Here is a 22691-nt window from a genome sequence, read left to right as displayed (position 1 = left end):
GGCTTATGCCGGACGAGTCCATGAGAGTTTGGCGTTTAGGGTGCGACGTCACTCAGTCGATCTGTTACTTTAATGCATTATTAGGTTCAACACCAAAATCATAGTCAATGTGTGATTGACTGTCAAAACCACTAGAATCTGCAGAGGCTTCCACTTGCAGGCTGCAGAGATTATCCCCGGTTAATGGTTACTACGACGGTGTCACAAAGAGGAGAAGTTGTGAGCTTTACGATCGCCATGCTCCGAACGCATTTACTACGACAAGCTCTCACAACCAATTCAAAGAAAACAGGAATATACTTTAAAAGATGCTGTGAAATATAAGAAATATTCATCATATTTTCCAGTTTGTAATCCGGTGTCCTTGTGTTGATAGTTCAGTCATTGCTTGATAACTGCCAAATATATATATTCTAGGCCAAAATCCCTCCTTTCTTCCTCTCAGTGTAACAGATCATTTGTGATGACTTTGATCCTGCTCTTCGTACTCACTGTATACATGTTATCAATTGAATGTGAATGGAATCGTTAGCTTCACCTGTCTCATAAAACCGCAGAGCAATCCCACATCAGGAGGCGCGTGTTTGGATTTCTTCTGGCAAGAACGTTGTTTACAACATGAAGTCAAAGTAACTGTACTTGTGTTCTGTGATTAACTTGTGATTTAACTGAAATGATCTCAGGATACGACATTAGTGAAAACTTGGAATTTCACTTGTATTCAATTGAAGTCTCATAATGTCATTAATAGAAACATAACTGTACAGTAACTGCTCCTCATTGGGATCTAGTTCCTAAGTTGCTACGTGTGGCAGAACAACATGCGGGGGCTTCTCCATGCTTTTATCATGAGACTGCAGCACGGAGCAGCGCTCGGGGAGAACGCACGCCATCCCTGAAAGGTGGCAAAAACAAATCTAGAGCTTTGCTTTGGATCTTTCTTCCTAATTTGATGCTGCAACAAATGAAAGTTGGAGGGATTTAAGAGATTAATGCATCTAATGTACTGGATCTGTCTGATATTAACACAAGTGACCTCAAACCTGACACGTAAGGTCCCCCTCAGCTTTAAAGCCCACATGTGCAACCTCAAACAAAAGCATGCAGGGAGCTCAAACAACAAGCCGGCCCTCCACGGAGAGTGGGTGCACTATGGGCGCTTGATCCACAATGCACGCTACATCATGTACAATTGGATAATCCGTTAATGAAGCAGATTCTGGGCCAAATCACTCAGACCTAGACCGTGACCTTTAACCTCCGATGTGTATTGACGTGACACGAGAACAGTGCAAGTAAATGCACATGTGGAGACACAAAGGAGCTTTTCTCTTGATGCTGTGACAAAGTGACCGTATGTGGAGGACCCCTCCACCTCTTCCTATACACTTATAACAGCATTAGCAGTGCTTTAAAGTCTAAATCTTACTGCATTAGTGCTTCTAACGGGACCAACAAAATATAAATGGCTTCCATTTAGTTAAGCCTCTGTGTTTTGCTTTTGTTTGTTTGGGGTCCATATCCTGCTTGGAATCCAATTTAGGTTCAATCAGTATGAGCGACTGACTAAACATCACAGACGACACAATGCAGGAGAAGAGATCCACGTCACGGTGGCTCTTCCACAACAAGCATCACCTCCGGTTCTCCGTACACACCATGTATTCTTCTGCGTCGACAAACCGTTAGAACGTTGTGAGAAATGCAAAATGTATATCTAATGCCGATGACTTTAGAATCCTCCCCTTCTACACAATCTGTGCACGGCGGCTACGTAGAGGTGTGGGAAGTCTCGATTCTGAGACGCAGCGCCGGAACGTGACCTGGGAGTTTTGTTTCATTCCAGCTCGGTGCGAGTGTGCGCCGAGCCGTCACCGCTCTCCTCTGATCTGTGACTCACAGAGGGGTCGTGTTCGGCTTCCGTAGCGTCAGCCTCCGCAGGCGGCGTGCAAAACGGAGGCCTTTATGCTATATTATAATATAAACTATATCTTTCTCCAAATTGCCAGAGTGCGAACAAACAAAATGAACTGTGAAGAATGAAAAAGACAACGAGTGTAACTCATAGACTGTAGGTGTAAGAGGAGGGATTGTAATCATCTGTGAACTCAGATCTCATATTCATGGACTACTTTATTGTCTTCATACAAGCCCTGGAAAGAAACAAGTGAAGTAGGACTTGCATTATAAAGAAAGGAAGGCTGAATTTCCTGTCAACAATTCTATTTGGCTGGAAAATATTGACTGAAATGTAGATTTTGCTGACCTGGTGTTTCTAAAGCACTTAAAGGGGAATTGGCCTTCTTAGAATAATCTCTAGACACGTTAACAGAGCATCTATCAGTGAACTACAGTTACTGAAGTTCAGAGGTGCACCACCACGCGCTGGCACACAGGAGCTGGTAACATGCTCGGCCCGGCAGATCTTTTTTATTATTATTATTATTATTATTATTATTTGATATTACTTATAACGGTAACATTCAAACAACAGGAACATGAATGTGTCATGGTCGGATTCCTTTCCTCAAGATTCATTTTTACAAATGACATACTTCATACTTGGTGAAACTTTTTTTGCCGGAACTAGCCGTCTTGTTCACAGTCTACACCATCTTAAAGGGATATTTCAGATTTTTTTATATACATAGTCAGTGTACTACGACAGTAGGTGTAGTTTGCAGAAACGGACGAGAGTTCCAGCGCTGGAACAAAGCAATGTGTGGCTGTGGACGTGGCAGCAGCACAACAGATTTTATATTTGATATTTAGTGTAAGTGTATTCTACATTTATAGAACACTTACAGCAGGTTACCTTGCCGTCAAACAACTGAGTTGGGGAACTATTGTGACTTTGGTAGAACCAAACTAATCCTTAAGTCACACATTGCTTTGCTCCAGCGCTGGAACTCTCGTCCGTTTCTGCAAACTACACCTACTGTCGTAGTACACTGACTATGTATATAAAAAAATCTGAAATATCCCTTTAAGATGGTGTAGACTGTGAACAAGATGGCTACCCAGGAACTTTATGTACACATCGTATTACAGTATGTTGTTATTGTGTCGTTCAGATATCTGAAGAAGTTCTTCGGATCAGCAGCGAGACCTCCTGAGGACTTTGAGTGAATCCCTTGACAAATATGTGCCTTGCCTGCTGAGAAAGGGAGCTTTTAAAAGATGGAAGACCTGGAAAAGCTTGACGAACAGGTGGGAGAGGTGTCTTTAGCCAAGGGCATGCTAAAGTTAACCCATAGGCCTGCCTTCACTTTGACCTCAAAAACTTGAGCTCTTGGTAAGTTGAGCAGCCTGAGGAGCTTTGTCCGCCAACGCCTTCCCCCTAGTTAAAAATAGTAGATTTACATTTTTAAAATTAGAAAGTAGTTCTTCTTTTCTGCAGAGGGGCAACAGCAGACACGGAACGGCTGTCTGTTTGTTCTTTGGCAGAAAATACAGAAAAATAGAACCTAATAATAAAATACTTTGAAACTAGTCAAAGGGTTGGTAAGCAGGCATGGGACGATACGAACAAAGACAAGATGAACCTTTACTGAGATTATTCACAACATTAACTCGTAAAATGGCAACAAATCATACTGGAATCATTTTATCTTTAAATAAGGTAATCATACATCATAAGCCACCCCTGACTGTATAAACTTTAACAACAATAGCAACATTGTGAGAGGCTGTTTTTTCTTTCTATTTGTTCACTTCTCATTCATGAGAGCAAAGCAAGCTGTTTCAAGTCACTCGTGAGGATTTTCTTGATAATTCTGAAAATGTAAAGTCATCACAATCAACTTATTGCGAGTGTTTTTTTTTAAATCGCGATACACAATAAATTCTAATATCTACCCATTGGTGGGCGATAGCAACCGTGCTGCTGGGTCACAAAAAACATTTCTTTTTTTAAACTTCCACAAGCTGAATGCTTGGCATACGGTATTATGGTGTGGTAGTAGGTACTAAAGTTAAAGTTCGGAGTACAAATGTATTTTGTCTTTTAGTTCTCCTCAGGACACGGACCATGAAGACAGAGTGTCCTCGTGGTCCGATGGCGATGCTGCAGTATGACCGAATGTGATGTTGAAAGCACGTTCTAAATAAAAATCAGATTTATCTGACTGCTTGTATTACCGCGACGCCCCGAGGCAAAGACATCTTCTTCCATGCACTGGTCAATTTAGAGATTTTGGGCTATTTTGCTTCCATGACACGTCTTCTTTCAGACTAGTGGAAATAAAACATCCGACATACACATTCAGGGGTTTATTTTACTGCTTTGTCTGTTTGCGTCGGATTTCTTCTAAGTTCACCAAAAAGTTAACATATAATAATACCTCATTTATATATTTAAACATAACTTTTCAGAAAACTTGTAATACAAAAATAAATGATTTTATTGTAAGTAATCATCTGGGAAAGTTTCACAGTGATATCTGTTAGTGACATTTTTACCATATTCATTCTTCTTTTTACAAAACATATCCTTAATTAAAAGCAGTTTTCTCGAAACATATTTTTTCTCAGACTCGGAGTCAGAAATCTCCACTGCAGGAGCTCTTACATTAACCAAACCTTACAGTTTCCTTCACATCTGTATTCTGAGAGGTTTTACCGAGGTTCACATATCACTCACAGCCTGATCTATGCAATGTTTTATTCCCCAAAACTTAGATAGTGAGAAAAAGAGGGAAAGGCTCTCAGTGAAAACCTTTGACTCTAACAGGTCAACCAGATGAAGACTGAACCTGGCTTTAACATACGTTCACATTTCTGTCCTAGAAACATATGCAAATGAGGCGATGCATCAGTCACATATTCACACATACAGATTCAGAAACTTGAGATACAATAATGATTGTCTGAATGTTAAGTTATCAACTTGGGAAGTTTCATGGCGATATATATTTGAGTTAAAATGTTTACCCTGTTCACCCGTCGTGTCTTCCCCAATCTGATCAAAGATCAAAAGTAGAGTGTTGGGGAGCGCTATTGACGAAGATGTTCAGTTCTAACATCTTACCTGTATGTGTTCACAGCTCACTTGTGGAAGCACATTACTTGTTTTCTACTACCTCACAATCTTGAATCTCTCTCAATGTTAATATTAAAGCAAAAGACTGACAGTAAATCTACATCTATTCCTAAAAAGAGGATGCTACACGAACACAGATCAACACTGCCCCGATGTAGGGACCGCATGGAGGGGTGAGTGTGAGGTTAAGTGAAGTCCCAGGTGTAACACTGCCAGAACAGACAGTGACTTCCAGCCAAGAGGATGATTTGGGTCAGTAGGTAATTGCATTCCTGGACCACAGGGACTGGCTGGCAATTAATCCTGCCAATGAGCCACGTGAAATATGCACATGTATACAGTGTGCCAGTAGACGGATGGATGCAGGCTCCTCCAAAAGAGGGATGGGGTAAAAGCTCTGCTGCTCACACCGCCGACTCACAGCTACGATGATGCAATAAGATGGTGGCAGAACTAAAAGGGTGTCGTGTCTGACGTAGCACAAAATCACAACGCTTCCGACTTCGTTTAGCACTTCCTTCACATCTCAAAACGCCTGCACGAAGCTCGAAAAATCCCCACGTTCCCCAGCTTCTCCAAAACGGTTTTATCAGCACGCTTTGACGGTTTCCATCCGTCCAGGAGCAGCCCTTCTCTTTTATTGATCAAGATCAAGAGAAAGCGGTGCCAGGTTAAGAGTTAACTTCAAGCTGACAAATGACTCCGGAAGGCAAATAGCAGCAGCTTGTATTTGACTTCTCTGGTAATGGCTGACATTCCATTACAGCTCCATTTACAGTCTCGCTGTTCTCTCCAGAGTGCTTTGTGAATGTGCATCCCGGAGACTTTTAAAAACTAAAGGTTATATTTAAGAGTTCTTTAAGTAAAAAAAAAAAAAAAAAAAAGAAATAGAGATATTAGCGGATTTAGTTTAAATTGAATGGAAGAGGTTCCTTGGAAATTCCAGTAATTGACACACATTTACAAACACGTATTGACCTTTACTCCGTAAATAAGAGATGCACAGATTGTTCTGCAGCCGATCCAAACCTCATATTTCCTCTGACGGACACGTTTACACACGTGTGTGATAGTTTTACAGCCGTGCACAGCGGCACAGACTTTAACATTACAAGACGATAAGTTGTCAGTGTAAAAGTTCATTAGCGTGAGTGAAGGTTGCTATTTGTCACAACTGCAATTCCACAATAAGCCAGAACAAGAACAACTGAAACAACTGATCAGACGCTGCTTTTATCGTGACTCTTTCCCATCATGCTGCTCAGAGTCATCCAGACAGCGACTGCTGATAAAGGAGCTAACAGCTAACGCTAACCGAGGTTATTACGATGCGTTCAAGCTCTGTTCAGTGAAAATATGAGTATTGCGTGAAAGCAAACTATAACTATCATGACAAGTTCAAATGTAATATTGTAAAATGAAGATGTTAGCGAGAAACTCGAATAAACAAAGTTGTTTGAAGGAGACGTTTCCACAGCAACATAAAACAGATATTACAGAGGGATTTATTCCCTGTTTAACTTCCTAACACGAGCTCTAAGCAGCTGAGAATACAGCTTTAAAACGAGTAATGCCAACACGGCTTTTAGTCAAAGCAAACAGTTCAATCAACATCTATTACTTCCTACTAATTTAAAGTTTGTGTTTAGTGCAAATAACCACCATAGACGACAATGATTAAAATAAAGTGTAACATTTAGAATATTTGACGCTTTACACTGACTTCAGGACGCAGGTGATAAAAAGTCGAGAGCCTTGCTGCCAGTTAATGAAAACCGGATTCGGCAGGTCAGACTTTAAAAAGAATAAATGTAATCTGCCAAGAAAATTGCAATCAGTGCATTTCTGATGAATACACGTTCAGTGATTGGTTTCACTACTTGCTGCTGACATTTAAAAGTAAAACAAAGCTAACCATGTCCACTGACATCATCCTTTTGCCATTGTAATCTGGCTTTTATGAGTGTTTTTCATGTGGTCGGTTTGTTTTGACACATCAGTTATAGCTCTGTGTTTTTCCAACAACATGCTTCAGTAATGTGACCGCCTTTAGACGCCGGCATCTGTCACTGCACGCCAAGTGAGAGTATCAGTCGCGTCGTGTGAAGTGTCCCATTAGCCTCCAGCTTCTGCCTAATCTGAGATTAATCAGTTAGTGGCATCTGATCCTAAACGATAGGGGCACAGAGGGGATGTCACTTTTAGCACACAATCACTCCACTATTATGACAATGTTAAAGATTACAGTTGTTTACTGGGAAGTGTTGATGAGCAGTCGGGAGAAATGTTCAACGACCAGAAGAATGTAAGAAGCGACGCCCGGTGGGATTGGAAACAGTCTGGAATTGAACCATTGTTCCTACAGAAAGCAGAACGGTTCTACTTGTAGTTCTCTGCTCCTGAGCTGCTATCGTCTGATGTCCCCAATACCCACAATCACTCTACTTACTAAAACTGCTGTTTAAATCATTTGCTGATCGGAATCAGTGTCTTTTCAGACATAACATATGGAACAAAGAATGTATGTTAAATAAATATATACTGTGTATATATAGCATTTCATTACTTTATATTCATGTACTAAGTACAAGTGTCAATTAGATGGTGAATTTCCTTGAGAATTTAAGAAAGAAAAGAGAGAGGGGGGGAGAGGGGGGGAGAGGCAAAGCGATAAAGGCAAGAAAGAAAACAAATGTAACTTGATGAGCTGACCGAGTCTCTATGTTTAGGAGCTTCCTGACTGCATCACTTATGTCGGAAGTTGTGGTTTATGACTTGTTTTTTCCTAATGAGTCACCAGCAATGAGGCCGTGAACACAAGCTTAACATGGCCGACAGATTGTTTGTAGGGATCGGCTGAACAAAGTTTATCCCGTTTGTTTTATAGGCTTTTCAAATTGATTAACGGGAACTAAGGAACAGACAGAGTTCACTGGCCATTCCAGAGGCAGGTCTGGGCAAAAGAGAATATTCATTCCTATGAAATAAAGACTGAATTCTTCAGACATGACACAGAGTGTCTGGAGGAGGCTGCTGACATGAAGGATGGTCATGACATCACGCAGCGGTTGTATTTGGAAAGTCAATAATAAATGCAGAAAAAGACGGGAGGTGGACCTCCTTCAAAGTGCAGAAGACCTTCAACAGAGGCGATGAGTTATACAGACCAAAGCTAAAATGACGGGCCGAGCCAAAGAACTCTGAAATCTATTAAAAGATAATGCGTCTCAGAGTTTTGTTTATGGATCAGACTTTCCAGCTCGACTGGGAAAAAGAGAAGAAAAACACCAACTTAGATCGTGAGAAAATCCCAAAAGCAGATCCTGACATCTAAAAAGAGTATTTAGTCATTTGTTGCCAAATATGCTACCTGACAGTATTATAATACATTACAATACATTTGAAATTCCAATCGACCAGCTATAATTCCACAGCTCTGATCATCATTTCAGTGTCGGTGCCGCCAGAAAACAGACGACGCACTGCACATGTTCACAACCCTGTACGACCTGAGCTCCAAAAGTCTCACCGGTTCACAGTTGTTTTGAAGGCATCATTAGTTAAAGAGTAATCAAGAGTTACCAAAACAGAAAGTAATCAAACCCTTAAAGTGATTCTCCTTAATAAGAAAGATAATCTCCTCCCCCTTTAGCTTGTCTCCTCAGCTCAGGCGGATTCTCCGTGTAATTGCTCTTGTTAATCACGCCGTAATTTGTTGACGAGATTCATTTGGGAGACTTGTCTTGAAAACATCACAATCTCTCCCAATCTGGGGATGGCAACAATCTGGAAATGAAGGGCCGCAAAGTAGAGTGAGACCAGATTAAGTGATTTGAAGAGCGTTGGAGATGTCGCCAGGGACCAATGTAACCGACGATCTGCAGAGACTATTAAACTGCCAGAGCCAATGAGCTGTCTCAAAACACTCTTGTTGAGAGTGGATTTGTCAAGAAGCTGCTCACTCCAATATTCTTGATACTGAGCTAATAAATAAAACTGGTATTTAGCTTCTTTTATATTGATATTAATTATTATTCCTGTATTTATGCAAGATTTATGCCAGCATTTCTATTGCTTCTCAGGGGCTCTCAACAGGGCGAAGGCTGAGCTGGTGGCTTGCAGCTAACAGCGCTAACGGGGCAAACAACAGTGCTGACAGAGCTAACAGGGAACTGGAGGGCTTCAACAGAGGTGAGGAGTTCTAATGGCCACGAGCAGGCAGCCACATCAACGTTAAAATGACGGACCAAGACAAAAACCTACTGAAAAACAAATGCGTCTCAGATTGTTGTTAGAATAAGGCCTTTTCTAAGGCCAACTATGACAACAATTGTCATGAATGTGCAGTGGTAACAGTTCAATGTTTATGTTGGATAATTATAAATCGGATCTTTAAATACACAAAGTCTCAAACAGGGTGTGTAAAAAAACAGCTCCAGCCTGATTAACTTTGATGGCTACTCAAAAGTAATTAGGCCATCAAAGCACTCTACATGTTTCCCCATATGTTGTTATGATAATCAATTCTGACAAAACTCCTCCTTACTTCCTCTCCTAGATCTCTTCCCAATGAAGCGTCCATAATGCTGCGTCCCCTGCTGCACAGCTGTCTGCCACAGAGTCATTGTGGGATAATGGTAAAAGCTGAAACTCAGTGTCGCTCAGAGAACTGAACTGATCTATGTGTGTAGGAATGTTGAGAGGAAGAGACAAATTATAGAGAAACCTGTATTTAGGATTCAGTAACAGCCTGGGTGTGACAGCCCTGATTGTTAATATTATTATGATGTTACCACCAACACTAATAATTTAACTCTACCTGTGTGTGGCTATCGCTGCTGATCTTTGTGAACTGGACTCATTGTTCACTGAGGCTCATTTGAATAGAAAGGAGCCAATAATAAGCCTGCATATGACCTCATTTAAATACGTGGAAATAGCACAGAAGCAGCGAGGCGCTGCTTGCTTGCTTGCAACAGTTAGGGATGCATTTATTTTTGTCTTATTCGTGCAGGTTTATACGAGTGTACTCAACTTTTTTATTTTATAGTTTGGGAATTTTTACTAACTTTTTTTTAGTTTTTTAATAATCCAACTCTCCACACGGGTCAACCAATCGATTTAATATCTGCTCTTCTGTTGTCTGGTGGAATAACCTGATGGAATTTTGTGTACCGAAACGTTGAATATCTCTGACTGCAAGTGAAGGGGACAGTGTGCGGGAGTCTTTTTGTTTGAACTTCAACTGTCAAAACTTTCACATTTCTATCTCCAAATGTTAGAAAGTTTTACTTTAAGGCCAATGGAGACCAAAATTTCACCCAGAAAGCAGCGAAAGCCTGAGGCATGTCAGACAAAGTCAGCATGCTATCGCGCTCACAGTGACACTGCTACAGACCTATATGATCCAAAAATGTTTTGGCCATCTATAATTTAAAACATGTTTAGAAGTCATTGCAGAGGAAACAAATATATTTAAAGACGTGCGGTGGGTGCCGGTTGAGTCTTTGGAGGAAAAAAAAGGAACAAGCATGGCCGAAAACATGCTGCATGTAACATTTCATGAAGGGATAAATGGCTTAGAGATTATTATATTCATTAATGAATGTGTCAGCGAAACAGAATTCAGCCTCCAATAAAACAATATGGAACAAAAATAACAATTGACACTTTGTACGCAAACGGGGTCACTAGCTCTGAGGCTGGTACAGTCCCAGCATCATTTCAAGATAAAATGAGAGGTAATCACTCCATCACTGAGGTGAGCGGGTTAGCCCTTAAAGCCGAGTCAAAATCATTTCCCTCTTCCCTCCACGACTACTGCCGGGCACCGGCTACACCGGAGTGTTTGAAGTGTGTGAGTGAGAGCCAGGAGGAAGGTCAGACCTGTTAAGGTGTAGATATCAGTTAGAGCGGATGTTTGTACAAACCAGAATTCTCAACTTGAGCTGGCCCCAACTCTCTCTCACACACACACACACACACACACACACACACACACACACACACACACACACACACACACACACACACACACACACACACACACACACACACACACACACACACACACACACACACACACACACTCAACTGCAAGCCATCTGCAGAAAGAAACGGCTATTTTATAATTTCTCTCCCACAATATCTTTTCCGTTTGGGCCAGACATCATTCATCTTCATCTCCGACCTCCTCGTATTACTGACGGGTTGCATGCAAGGTCAGAGTCCCGGTCACACATGTTCTCACAGTGCTGAGTTTGTCCTTACTTTTAAAACAATAATAATTAAAACTGCGAGCAGTGATGAACGGGCCCTCGCCTCCCTTGCGCGTCGGGGCCGGCGGCGGACTCCGGCCTGCGCGTCGGAGAACGTCCGCGACCGTGGGACGGCGCGTCCGCGAGCGAGACGTCGTCGATCCCGCGTGGGACCGCCCGATGCCGGAAACGATGCTTTGCAAATAGTACTATGCTGAGGAAAAATGACACCGAAATCAAAATGGCCGACTTCTGGTAGGTTTTAGAGCACGGTGCCAAGAGACTTATTTTTAAGTCTCCGCAGGATACGCGCGCCTACCGAGTTTCGTACGTGTAGCTCAAACGTAGCGCCGGGGCTGCTCTTTTGAAATATTGTAGGGGGCGCTACAGAGGCAATTTAAAACGAACAAGCCTAAAAATTATATCACATATTTCTTCCGATGCCTTTGACACATGTGCAAAGTGCCATGAATTTTTGAGCATCCTAACCTACTATGCTATGGAAAAATGACACCAAAATCAAAATGGCCGACTTTGGTAGGTTTTAGAGCATGGTGCCAAGAGACTTATTTTTAAGTCTCCACAGGATACGCGCGCCTACCGAGTTTCGTACGTGTAGCTCAAACGTAGCGCCGGGGCTGCTCTTTTGAAATATTGTAGGGGGCGCTACAGAGGCAATTTAAAACGGACAAGGCCAAAACTCATACCACATACTTCTTCCGATGCCTTTGACACATGTGCAAAGTTCCATGAATTTCTGAGCATCCTAACCTACTGAACCATATTTCCTTCAGCCAGTAGGTGGCGCTATAAGTTTTTTGAATTTTTTCAAATCAGGTATGTTCAGGCTTCAAGTGGCATCATGCACAAGAAGTTTTGTGCAAATTGGATAATGTACCTTGGAGTTATAACAACTTCAATTTTGCATGGCGAACGATGCGTCGCCACGGCAACAGCGTTCAACGAAAACTCACAATACTTATGGCAAATCTTCATCAATGTCTTAAGGCCATCCTAGCACAATTTGAGACTAATCGGGTCACGTGGCTAGGAGGAATAAATGAAAGTAAAAAAAAAAACATTGCCTTCAGCCAGTAGGTGGCGCTATGAGTTATTGAAATTTTTTTAATTTGTGTGTGTTCATGCTTGAAGAGGCTTCATGCACAAGAAGTTTTGTGTGGATTGGTTAATGTACCTTAGAGTTATAACAACTTGATTTTTCATAAAAATGATGCAAAATGGCCGCCACGCCACGTCAAGGTTCTTCGACGAAAGCGCTAGCTTTTAATAATTTTTAATCACAAAGGTCTTAAGAGCACCCTGAACAAATATGAAGTCGATCGCATAAATGCTCTAGGAGGAGTTCGTTAAAATACGAAGGCTGCAAAATGCGAAAAGTGCCAAAAAACACAACTTTGCGGGTTTACTGTAGCGCCCCCTATTGGTTGAATGAAACACAAATCACAGGGTATGTAACGGTATGCGATGTGCACATATGCTGAAAGTTTCGTGAATTTTCGACACTGGGTTGAGAAGTTATGTGTATTGATATTAAGCCACGCCCCTAGGAAGTTCATTGGTCTATATCTTTTCAACGCAAAGAGATATCAAAAATCTTTTGATACATCTGTGTGATCTACATCCACTTATGATCCACAGCAATTTTGGTAGCAATAGGAGCCAGCGTGTAGGAGACGTTCGCAAAGATGTGTTTTACACTAAATTCAAGATGGCCGAAAATTTAAGTAGGCGGAGTTTCGGGGTCTGAGAGGCTTTTTTTTAGATCTAGTGGTTTCGGACATGTGTGTTGAATTTCAAGTCAATCGGACAAACTGGCCGAGGGGCGTCGCCGGCGCGACTTGTAGGGGGCGCTAGAGAGCCATTTTTTTAAATGCATATTTGCAACCTATATAATATGAAAATTTTCACCAGACCTGACAAGTCTGCAAAATTTGGTGAGTTTTTGGGTATGGGCAATACTCCAAATATGCGCTCATTGACGACAAATAAAAATCAGAATAGGAATAATAAGAACCCCTACAATTTCAATAGGGCCTTCGCCGGCCCGACGTTGTCGGCGGCTCGGGCCCTAATAATAATAACAACAGAATCTCCGGTGAGCTGGTGAACAGTCGATATCGAGTCCCTGTCTTTTCCACTCTGCAGGAGATGCGCGGGAGCATTGTGTGTCGGTGTTGTGTCTGATGCAAGGAAACAGCAATGGACTCTCCTTAATGCCTCACAAACTTTCAATCAAGCAGTGACAAAACTCTTCTGCACAGGCAGCCTATATACATACACGACTTTGGACTGTGTAAAAAGATATTAGATCATAGCACTGTTTTGACAATAAGTAGTCGCATTCTCACTGCGCACACATACAGGAAATAAAAACATCAAGAGAACAATGAAGCACAGAGCGATACTCACAGTTTGTCTTTCGATCGCTGAAGCAGAGGAAACTAGCTGGACTAAACGGCAGTCACTTGGAAAGGCTGCTCTCACCCCTAGAAAGCCTTGTGCAGCCCAAATGACTCACATCCCCTTCTCCCAACCTCTGTCAACCAGCGTGAGGAGGTAAACATTTCCAAATATGGAGAAAGTGTGGAGACAGTATTGAGGGCAATATCAGTTGGGTTTGCTTTTTAACTTGGAATGCCGTACGCTGCGGAGCCAGAGTCCCTCAGCAGAGCCAGTTCTGTGGTGCATACCTTTCACTGGGAATAACACCAGAGACCTTTTCACCATCTCTTTGGGATACGGTCTGACCTAAGATGGGTAACACTGTGAGCCGGCCCTACAAGCTCCAGTTTTTAAAAAAAGGGAAGAGGAGTCAAAATGTAGAGAAGAGGAGTTAGCTTAGAAAGCTGTGGATGTGCATCACGATGAATTTGCAAAAAGAAATGCAGAGAAACAGACGCAATTTACTTCTTTTCTTTTTGTTAATCAGGCGACCGGGCCAGATTAGAAGTTAAAGATAGCCCATTTACTGAGAGAAGCTGTCGTGTCTCACTGATTGTGCTCCAGTGATTAAGAAGGTATAATTAAAGTGTGATTACTCCCCACCGGTGCCTGTGGGTCAGCGGAGATCCCTGTAACATTAACAGCTGCTGGGAGAGAACACTACGCATCCCTCCCTGTTGAAGAGCAACCTGGCTGGAGAGAGCTCGTTACAGCCCAACCTACGTCATCCACATCCCAACGGGACGGGCTGCGTTCAGACGACTGAAATTCTCACATGATCATAAATTACTTTTGAAATATTCTTTCGTTAAAATAGTTGCATTTAAAACAGTTTTCTGACAATATTCTGAAATACCTTTGGGCCTAAATCTGGTGCACATCTGATTTGTAGCAATGCCAAATCAGTCTGAACAGTCGTATGAGGATTTGGTGCAGCTTTTAAATCACTAACTGAGCCTTTATCTGGCACCGGACAAAAGATGAGAAAAGCCTGTTGTTGCTGCTGAGCCGTGGGAGAAGAGTGAGGTGCTTCAATTTGTGGAATGTATTTAAATTCAAACTCTAAAATCACAATCATGGCATGTTTTGAAACTTATTAGAAGAGGGGGGGGGCAATCAGGGTCACATGACAATGTGGCTGAAATGTCTATGCAGACATAGACGCCTTAAAAAGAAGCTAGAGACGAATAAAAGCCGTGGCTACATAACGTGTGCTTTTTACAATGAGACAAACCATAGTTCATGCAACAAACCTTGCTACGAGTCAGTTGAGTTACATGATCTAACAAAGAAAATAGTCCGTAAGCATTCAAGTAGTCCTCCACCGAATAGCGCAGCACTCCAGACGACATGGTTGGACTCACATTTTTTTAATTTCTTTTTTATAAAAAAGGTATCAAAATCAAGCACAAATCGCAAAATGGCAAAACCAGAGACATCATCTTTTGTGACCAGTGTAGCGTGAAAGCATAGTTTATTTAGCAAGGTATCTAGCAACCGCAAAATGAGTCGAAATTTACAAACTTTATGTGACTATCTCCATTTTCCTCATCGTATGTGTGCTAAATCAAAACGTGTGTGTGTGTGTGTGTGTGTGTGTGTGTGTGTATCCCAATAAAGCCGTGACTGCTGAGGAGGTTAGCAGAAGGCTAAGCTAAACTATTAGCATGATTTTCTCTCCTGCTTTCTTGGATGTATTGGAGCAGCAGCAGCTGGAGCCTAGAGTCACAGTTTGTCGTCTGAAATGTATGCATTATTAAATCTGACACCCAACAACACAGCAGCAGGACTTCTACGATGCATAACTTTAGCCCCACGACTCTGAGCTGATGCCTATATGCCTCCACTCCTTCCTTCGCTTTGCCTCCAGCACGTCCACACCATGACGTAATGGTGACGTCGGCTGTAAAAAGGATGTACACTCTTTGTTCACACGTGCAGTTGCCCTTCTTCCCCTTTAAGGGTTGCAGTTTGGCCTAAAACAAAGGCGACATTACGTCCGCTGTGCAAAAGCTTACAGAGATATTAACAGCAAAAACAAGTTGATATGGATCCTCACTGAAAGATACACCGCGCAACACACTGAGAATCAACCAAGCAGGTTTTAGCTTTTCTGTGTTCGACACTGTGCTGCTTTAAATTTCCAAACCATCATGTGCAAATGTGTGACAGCTTTACAGAGCGACTTGACCCTCACGTGGGAACTTATGTCCATATTTTCTGCGCTTAAACAGCAACACACGACCTTCCAAACATAAGTTCTGCTACCACCCAACACAAAACATAAAAAGCAGGGGGAAAAATACAGATTGAAATATTAGTGTATTTTTTAAAAAAAAGCACACTACAGCAAAAGCAGTCTTACCTTGTCTCCTCTCTGAATGTACGGGATTCCTGGAAGGCGGTTGAAGCGACGCCCTTCACCGTATGTCGAAATCTGTTGAGATTGAGAAACTCTGTCATTCAAACGGATTACGTAACTATAATTTAGCTATGCAGGAGCACAGCAACATAGTAAGTGGGTCCTGTCAACTTCACAGAAATGTGTTTGCATGAGTGTGCCGTTCATCAGAGGACAGATGAGCCATAGGCAGCCTCCTATAAATCCTGCATGGACCCGAGTGTAGGTTTCCCATTTAAATTTCAGCCCGTCATTTCTCACCAGGCACCTGTCACGGCCTGTTGGGAGCAATACTTCACAGCAGAGGCACAGTTCAGGGAAAACAAAGCTGACAAGTTGCATTGCAGAAAACGTTTCACTGCGGTGGAACAATTATTCAGCGAAGAGAACTAAGACTGAAATAACATTGGATTTGAAGGTTGGCGTGGACAAACGATGACCTCACGAGATCGAGGCGAAGCAAGCTGCTCTCCACCGACTACGACACCCAGGGCATGATGGGAAACACCAGGCTGTCGCACCGACCAAAGAGCCGATTGGCTCTTAGTCTCGACAACAAAACACCGCGTTTTGTAGAGAATCCTAATTTTCAGTGTAATTTAAATATTTACCACTAGATTGTTGGACATTAGTCTCAAGCTGTGTGAAAACACAACTGGTGTGGTTGATAATAATAAAAGGGTTATTTATACAGCACGATCAAAACAAGTGTTTTATCAGGCAGACCATAAGGAGAATAAAGGATAGAATACGATGCCAGACATATATGCACATTTCCACATATATACATTTACAAACAAATGCAAACTACAGGCCGCCTACAGATCGGATCCAACAGGATGAAACTATTAACGGTTTCTGTGACTTCCTGTATATTCTTTGAAGGCTGCTGGGAAACTGTCCAACTTGACTCTGTCTTTAGTTTTAGATGTAGTAATTGTGACAGTAATTTGTCCTGCAGCGCAACGTTTTTTTTTGTAATCCACATGGATTCAAGGCAACAGTATTGTTGTGCAAACCAGCCCAGCACATGTCACACCCTAACCTGGCAGCACAGCGGGCGCTGACATGTCCATGCTGTGCCCTGCGTGTTGTCTCGTTATCTTAATACACACTTGTTTTCCTCTAACAATGTTACGTAGCCCTACTCTGTGGCCTCTGCATATTTTTGATGTGCTCCATAACACTATAAATTAACAAGATTTCATTCAAGAATCTTGGGTCAGTCACTAACCCTTGAGCTGCGTTCCAAACCGCATACTGTTGCTTTTCTGCTTTTAGTACATACTGCAGCTGCCCATTCAATAAGTCCTGTTGCATGCAGTACAGATACTTCTTCCTCATAACATGGCACCTTGAACTTTGACCCTCTTGCTCATATATCTGACGCGCAAAGGATTGTGGGTCGGAAAACTGCAAAATGCAACCAGATTTAGTAGAACATCCTGGTATTTCTGGCGTACTCCATTTTAAATGCTATGTACCGGGACTAAATTATTTTCTGGCATACTCAATAGTATGGCAGTATGGGTATTGGAACGTACAGTTTGATCCCCAACACATTGAAGGCCGTCGCACTAAGGAAACAGTATGAGAAACACAGGTGCTGTACAGGTAGCTGCTCACTAACCCAACATCAGGCTTTGGGGATACCGAGCCCCAGTTTGTGCAAGGTTGATGGAATATGTTTTATCTTCAAGATGATTAGAAGAGTCTTTGACAATTTCTGGAGATACCTCCATAACGTCAGTGAGTGTTGTTAAATGACCCTGTGGCAAAGATTGACACGTATGTGCAGATCAAATGTAATAGTGATACACAAAAGCAATAGCCCACTCTTATTATAGATAATGGAGAGGTGTACACTAGTTTCTGTGTGACACTTTCTAAAAAGCCCAACGACTTGACATCACGCTCGGCTCTAAAACGGTTCACTTTGAGTCTGCTGCTGCTGTTCCTTGCAAGAAAAAAGGACACCCTCATTAAAATAACACAAACAGTAGAGTAACTTGACTAAACCTACCAGGGGGGCCCGGGCTCAAAGACGGCTGAGGCACTCATCTTTTAACTTTAACATCATCAACGCTGTCAAACGAGTCCTTTTTTTAAACCGGAGATTTTAAAAGACAGTTCCGTTTAATGTTGCCTGAGTCAAAAATGTGTCAGAGCGACACCGATGTATGCGGTTTGATGACAGCGCTCTCCGGGGACCTTGGTGTTATTGATTTAAAACATCTAAGTCAAAGTTTGAATTCAGTCCTTTTGGAGAAGAAAGTGAGACTTCTTTTTCACGTTAGCGACATTTTATGGCAGAACAATATCTATAGTCTGGACAGGGACTCTTATTTGTTTTCACAAAAGGCAACCGACAAGGTTAAAGCCACATTTAGGAGGATTTCAGTCAAGTCATGTGTGTGAGACTGTGATAAATGGAATCCTTTAGAGGGAATCTTGAGCGAGACCCACACAAAACCTTACAATACATGTGACATATGGAGAAACATTTGATGCCAATAAACAAGGTAGGAGTTGTCCTCCATACCTAGAGTTGAACGAGGATGTGATCAGCTGGGCGGACAGTACGGTTGGACACAAAAGCGTCCTATTCAAAGTGGTTAATCTCACTTTTCTCAAGGAGGAAAGTGACCTCATTCAGAACTCAGTTAACATCTTGTTGGGAAAGTGGTGAAGGTACAGCACCTGGCATGAAGTCTGCCCAGGCTCGTTGAAGTGCATTAAGACTTCAGGTGGTGCCAGGTCCGACCAGTTTGCACATTTATTATGTCACAAATCAAGGTAGTCTCGCTCCAAACCAGGGTTAAAGGTAACATGAACGTTACATTGTAGGCCAGCACAGTTAGTCCACACCTTCATGAGACGCAACAATGAAACAAAGTTACTGTCATTTACGAAGTCCACAGAACACAGAACTACTGAACACAATTCTTTCCAACTTTATGTTAAACACCGCCGACAAAACTAGTTAAACAACGTAGCGAACCTTTTGCCGACGTAAACTAGTCAGTTCATACGTTAACGGGGGACAACTTTTTTGTTTTGTTTTTTAACGACGACGCCAAAAAGCTATGAAACAGTTACTTTAGCTACCAGTTAGCGCTGTTAACTGTAACGGGACAGGAGGCTCGTGAGCCCGCTAAGGTGACGTTTAGCGACATATTTCACAGCAGAGAGCGGCTCTCGTGTTTTCTCCGGTGACACGGCTGTCTTCCGCATTGCTCAGCAGCAGAGCAGTTGGCTAAAAACAGACACACCAGAGACGCCCAGAGTCCCTTTTGGCAAAACCTGACGGCTCACAGCGTCGTATATATTGAACGCATGACTGAGCCTGGCTCAGCACTCGCTACCGACAAGTTAGCTTCGTTAGTACCCACATGTAACATTAGCACCGGCCGAGGCTACCGTAAGAGTCCACGCCCTCATTGTGAACTCAGTCCGAGCTACAGTACAATTCATATTATAGCACAACAAGGCCGAACAAATCGAAGAGGAGCTACTCCCAACACCGGGTTAACCAGTCGTACCTTAAACTACACCGGTTTAAAACACAGCCGACAGTCGCAGATATGTTTAAAGCGCGACAAGAGCGCGCGGTAGTTTCGCTTACCTCGCTTTCTAGGAAATAAAACAAGAGGTTCAAATCCCACCAGAAAAAAAGTGAAACTTCTTGATCCAAATTCTGGGAGAGTTGTAGGCGGTGACGTCACGCTCTGAAATTCCAGCCGTCTGAGTGAGTTGAGAGGTTTGCCCATGTAAGGCAGCAGGCCAGCGGTGTCACCGAGCCAGAAGACCGCGGGCCCGAGTCTGTTTACAGAAGGATGTACATGGAACAGGGAAAAAATGCATAGAGAAATGTTTCGTGGATTGCAGTTTCCCCTTTTTTATTTTTCCTAAGCTAAACCCCATGATTCTGTCCCCAAAAGACACATGTTGATAACTCATCCTGTGACTAACTGAAACATAACAAGAATTCTATATTAGTTTAGATTACTTTTGTTGTGTGCTATACATTTAGATTGAATTATGAACATGGATATTGCAGGGCTTCTTTTTTTTTATAGAAATCCTGCTGAACCGAGGCCTGATAATTGGACAAAGGGCTTTGGAATTACAAGGTGCTGGCTGAAAAGGAAGCAGCTCAGCAAGTGTTTCAGTGTTAATGGAGCATTGAGGTGTGAATGGGCACATGCAGTCAATTTGAACAGATTCAAATTCATACACAACGTGTTGCATGCTGCAGCGTTACCGTGCACCGTGTGTCTTCTGGAACCACGAGAAAGCGAGCGCTTGTTAGCGTCTCCACTTCAACTTGGCAATGTGACTACTTCAATTACTAAAACCTGACAATACTGGGTAGTTTTGTTCAAGTATTGGATTTGAGAACAAACGGTACACTTCTGTAAAACAGCTCCTGACACTGCTTCTACACCTATCAAATAGCACCAGGACTAAAAGTCAAATAAGACACCAATGTGGTTCATTTTTTCCTCTGGTTGTTTGTTTGTTTCATTAGTTTCAGTGTTATTTAGTTTCCCCTCTACTTATGGTTTAAAAGCTTCCATTGCATACATGCCTCAGTGCCTGTACTGTTGTTGTCACAGTTCATGGTTTCTGTGTTACATGTTGAGGGAAGTGCAAGGTATTATGAATTCTGTATGAGCTGAAAGGACAGTTTGGACAGTAACACTTCAGTGTTTTTACTTTCTGTCTTATATTTGGATTCAGGGAGATTTAGGTGTTGAACAGCAGATGGTTGGCTTTAGGGGATCAATAGTGTTTTAACAAATGTATTAAATAAATTGTAGTCACCTACAGATCGACTACCTAGTGTTTATTCTTTATTATGAACTATTTATTATAGTTACACCAGCCATCATACCCCAGAAACAGCATGTTAAAGGGAAAGTTCACCCCAAAATCAATTGCTCCTACCTGTAGTGCTATTTATCAATCTAGATTGTTTTAGTGCAGGTTGCCTAATTTGGGAGATATCAGGTCGTAGAGATTTCTGGTGGAACTGTCCCATGTACATAAATAAATGGGCATGTGAAGCTGGGAAAGCACGTCTCAGCCTCCCGGATCATCAGCACCGGTTCCCCCCAAGGCTGCGTTCTTTCCCCTCTGCTCTTCTCCCTGTACACCAACAGCTGCACCTCCAGTCACCAGTCCGTCAAGCTCCTGAAGTTTGCAGATGACACCACCCTCATTGGACTCATCTCTGGTGGAGATGAGTCCGCCTACAGGTGGGAGACTGACCATCTGGTGACCTGGTGTGGACTGAACAACTTGGTGCTCAACGCTCTAAAGACAGTGGAGATGGTTGTGGATTTCAGGAAGAACGTAGCCCCACCTGCCCCCATCACTGTGTGTGACTCCCCCGTCGACATGGTGGAGTCCTTCCGCTTCCTGAGCTCCACCATAATCCAGGACCTCAAGTGGGAGCTGAACATCAGCTCCATCACCAAGAAGGCTCAGCAGAGGATGTACTTCCTGAGGCAGCTGAAGAAATTCAACCTGCCAAAGTCAATGATGGTGCACTTCTACACAGCCATCATTGAGTCCATCCTCTGCTCCTCCATCACGGGCTGGTACGCTGCAACCACTGCCAAGGACAAGGGCAGGCTGCAGCACATCATTCGCTCTACTCAGAGGGGGATTGGCTGCAATCTGCCGTCCCTCCAGGACTTATTCGCTTCAAGAACCCTGAAGCGAGCAAGGAAGATTGTAGCCGACCCCTCTCACCCTGGACACAAACTGTTTGTGCCCCTTCCATCTGGCAGGAGGCTGTGGTCCATCAGGACCAAGACCTCATGCCACACAAACAGTTTCTTCCCATCCGCAGTCTGGCTCATTAACAGAGCCCGGGACCCCCACTGACTCTGTCATCCCCAGGACAATTTCCTACTGGTCACTCCCCTGCACATCCCTGTTTCTTTATTTAAACACACTCGGCACTTTTAACATTTCACTTACATTTCACTTGTTTACAGTCCTGTTACCTGTTATTACCTATTTGTTGTGCACTTAATTTTATATTGTTTTATATTCTCTTGTCAATTTTAATATGTTTCTATTTCTTGCACTGTGTTGATTGTTTAATTTGATTGTTTATTGTTAAATGTTACGCACCACCCGCCATGACAAATTCCTTGTAGGTGCAAACTTCCTTGGCAATAAACGGTTCTGATTCTGATTCTGATAATAACACTTGAAATACATTTTACAGTGGAAACACCAAGTCATACATCTCTTTATTCATGGTAATTGTATACAGTATAATATTGACAATATTGACTGATCACAGTCGGAAAAACACAGGCATTACTGATAACATTAACAATGGCTCCGCTCTGTTCAAATGTCCCAGTAAGCCATGACAGCTAAATGGAATTCAGCCTTCATTCAATGTATAATTTACACCAGTGTGTTTCCCACTCTGGCATGTTAAAATGTTCTCTGTGAAAAGGGTTTATATTATAGAAGCTGTTGTTATAGTACACAGGAAATTAAC

The 22691-nt window shown here is 42.4% G+C and overlaps 1 protein-coding gene across 1 annotated transcript in view; it reads right to left on the bottom strand.

Annotated features, from left to right (window-relative positions):
- Positions 1-19862, bottom strand: part of lpp (LIM domain containing preferred translocation partner in lipoma) — a 141789-nt gene extending 121927 nt beyond the window's left edge. The window contains exons 1-2 of the mRNA XM_079157984.1: positions 19788-19862; positions 16127-16198 (exon numbers count right to left, since the gene is read on the bottom strand). The gene's annotated coding sequence lies outside the window, so the exon portion shown is untranslated. The remainder of the gene's footprint in view (positions 1-16126; positions 16199-19787) is intronic.
- Between the last annotated feature and the right edge of the window lie 2829 nt (positions 19863-22691).

Source organism: Pholis gunnellus, assembly GCF_910591455.1.
Source record: "Pholis gunnellus genome assembly, chromosome: 4".
Taxonomy (NCBI): domain Eukaryota; kingdom Metazoa; phylum Chordata; class Actinopteri; order Perciformes; family Pholidae; genus Pholis; species Pholis gunnellus.
The sequence above is the reverse complement of the archived record's forward strand: the minus strand, read 5'-3'. Positions and strand labels throughout refer to the sequence as shown.